We start from the raw sequence: 3,744 nt of genomic DNA, 5'->3' as shown, positions 1-3,744 counted from the left end.
CCGCCATAATGCATGATTCTCCCAATAGGCGTATAGTACAATGTCCTCACAATGTGTGATCCATGACAGTTGAACTGGCAAAATATTGAAATGACAGGTTTGTCAGAAATGTCTTGAACTTGGTTTCCTATAATTTTCTAAGAGTGCAGGTACACATATTTGGGGAATGGAGAAATTTTACTTGAATTCTGACAGACCTTTTTATAAGTTTATGCACTGATTAATTTCCAAGGTATGAAGAAAGAGTGTAGTGACGGTACAAAATAGATTTTTTTTTTTTTTTTTTTTTGGTCGGGGGGCATTGAAACCTGGCCTTTGACCCTTAACCTTTGACCTTCTGGCTGGAAATTTCCCAGAGAATCTCCATTAGGCAATGCATGTATTAAGTTTTGAAACTAATAATGCAAGCATTGCATACACTAGTATATGAGGGAAATAGTAAAATTTTAAGGAGTTGACCTTGACCTTTGACCCCTGACTATTGACCCATGACCCCTAAATTCCCTAGATAATCCCTGCCAGTCAGTACATGCGTGTGTACCAAGTTCCACAAAGATACATTGAACCATTTGCGAGAAAAGTGATATTGCAACATTTTTACCTAACCTTTGACCTTTTGACCTTTGACCTTATGACATGAAACTCTCTCTGGAGAATCTTTACGCAGTAGTACATGTTCACACCAAGTTTCAAGAAAATACCTTTGGGCATTGCATAGATATAGGGGAAATTGCAACATTTGTAGCATTTGACCTTGACCTTTTGACCTTTGACCTCTTGCCAAAGTCACTAAAATCTACTCAACTAATTGTCCCATCATACATCACCCTTGGACCAAGTTTGGTGAAAGCTGCTTCACCTAGTTTTGAGTTATCACGTAAACAGATAAATTTTAGGATTTGACCTTGATCTTTGACCTTTGACCTCTGTCCGATTTCACTGAAAAACTATTCAAGTAATTGTCCCATCATACATCATCCTCCAACAAAGTTTGGTGAAATTTGCTCCATCCAGTCTTGAGTGATCGTGTAAACGGATACAATTTCATGATTTGACCTTTGACCTTTGACCTTTAGCCGATTTCACCCAAAATCTAATCAAATAATTGCCCCATCATACTTCATACTTGGACCAAGTTTGGTAAACTTTCAATAAATATTACTCAAGTTATCGCGTAAACGAAAGCGGACGGACGGACAGACGTACGGACGGACGGACAACCCGAAAACATAATGCCTCCGGCACCACTTCGTGGCGGAGGCATAAAAAATCCCTGTGTATAATTATCTAAAGGGGGAGGAATGTTATATAGGAGACTGAGTTGTTACACTAGTCATACAAGGTCTGAAGACACAGACTATATGATGGCCAGTACAGTATACTGATACATACATGTATCCATATGTGTTGTAGACACGATGGACTGCAACTGAATTAATAAAGGAGTACAGACATACTCTTGTGATTGGCTTCAAATCATGACTTTGAATTGTCTTTATTCGGCTGAAGTGAACCCACAAACATAACAAGTTGTCATTGCGGAGGGTCCCGTTGTAATTTGTTTGGGACATACGGTACAGTCAAATTCTGCCTTGTAGGCGGAGTGCATGTGTGCACCTTACTTACTAGAGAGCAGTGAGCACTGTGGCTTTTACTCCTCAGATTCTCGCTAAGCATGCAGTTCCTCTTATTTCACATCCTTTTTGCAGTAACATTCACTGCAGGGGGCATGCCCCTCCCAAAACTCTGTCCAGAAAAAGCACATCAACAACAGCATCTTCTAGTCTGTAAGAACGAAAACCTCTGCTCCCCAACGCCCTCATGGAAAAAATACTGTAATCATGTGTTACAAATACATGTACAGAAGATGAATCAGAACTACAGATGCATTATATTAGTGCAAATATATAGATATTAATACAAAAATATCAATATACATAATTATGTTCTATTTGCAATCTATCCTACTATAAAAATTATGCCAACATAACATCATCACTTGTGCACAACATAGTGTAGTGAGATCATAGACCCCAATATTTTGCATACATGTACAACTGTACTTATCCAGTACATCCCAGAAAACCTCCACCAGATAACCATAAGCCTGCAACATACACGCTAGACTCCAGCAACATACACGTATAGAGCATAAAGTTGTATGCACTTTCATGCTTAGTTTGAAACTAAATGCAGAGATGTTCTATGTTTGCTCTTTTGTGTAATGGAACTCCCACACACAAACACACAATATACAGTGCACTCCCGTTACAACGAACACGGTTATAACGAAATTTCGTTATAACGAAGTAAATCTTCTGGTCCCAAAATTATCACCATTAAAGTCTATGGTACAAAATTCGCTTATAACGAACACAGTTATAGCGAAATTTCCGTTATAACGAAGTCTTTTTTGAGCGCCACAGACAAAGAAAAACAAAAGAAATGTGCTCCATTATAACGAAATGCGAATTACTTTCGACAATACGTAGCGGAACAAGCATATATAGCATCTCTGCATGGGTAAACGCTTCTCACCACTGTGTGTTCGCTCCTTGTGTCACGCACAGTTTCTGAGGGGAACTTGCGTTTACATCATTGAAATACAGTTATCCCATCACATTTCAGATAGCTTTCCAGTGTATGATGAGTATTCAGCAAACAGAATATGATATATACGTGGTTTCCTTGTTTTCGTTATATATTGTATTTGTTCAGTTATAACGAAATTTCGTTATAACGAAAGAAAACTGCCGGTCCCGAGCATTTCGTTATAACGGGAGTGCACTGTACATGTATATTAAAAACAGTTTTTCTCTGTAATGTACCGGGTTTATCACATGTACATATCTCCATAGTGTGAGAGACATGAATGTCTCTCACACCTTTTACTACAACTTCATTCGTTCTGACTAGACATGGGATTGCCAATACTTACAAAGCAAAATCCCTGAGATTCTTATGAGCAATAAGGATGACATTTGTGCATTTCACACATTTCAGCAGGGTCAAATTATTCCCGAATAACAGAGATTTTCCTACTCTCTTCTCGAGATAAGAAGAGACACTGACGATTTCAGGAACATTCCTACAGAATCAGGAAGACTTGGAAACTCTGTTGACACATCAGTACATAAAACCTTTTGCCTACTTCCACATTTTATTCTCGTCGATGAAAAAGTGACAAATAGCATCTTTTATGGCAATGTTTCTGCTGAAATATTGAACATCTTCTGAAGGTAACTAAACTCACTAAGAAGTTTCAAAGTGATACAAGGAAAGAAGTTACAGATTGGTTTGAAGCCTCCTGCTCTAAAACCACCAGAAAGTTTCACTTTCAAGAATTTCATTACCAGAGTGTTTTTCATTCAAACTCAGTTATACTTCGTTTATATAATATTAAACTGATTCCAATCAATCTGATACACAGAAATTTGTTGTAACTTTATACTGAGCATGAGATTACATCAAGAGGATCATCAAATGATTAGAATTGACTCCCATGATGCATTGCTGTGCCACTGAGTAGCTTTGCACAATTTTCTCAAGTGAAAGAAATAGGTTACAACTGCATTAGATTTGGAAAGATTATATACACCTGAGGCAATGGAAAAATATATAATATCAAAGCTTCTGTATGACTCAAGAACGAGCATTATAATCAACAAAGGTTTAAATCACCCACATGCAATCACACAGAGGGGAAACTTGTTATCAGAAGGACCTTAAAAAACCACCTCGAGA

Source organism: Diadema antillarum, unplaced genomic scaffold (genome assembly GCF_040938485.1).
Source record: "Diadema antillarum isolate AM-2024a unplaced genomic scaffold, OU_Dant_1.0 seq00001117_RagTag, whole genome shotgun sequence".
Lineage (NCBI taxonomy): Eukaryota > Metazoa > Echinodermata > Echinoidea > Diadematoida > Diadematidae > Diadema > Diadema antillarum.
This window is presented reverse-complemented; position numbering follows the sequence as displayed.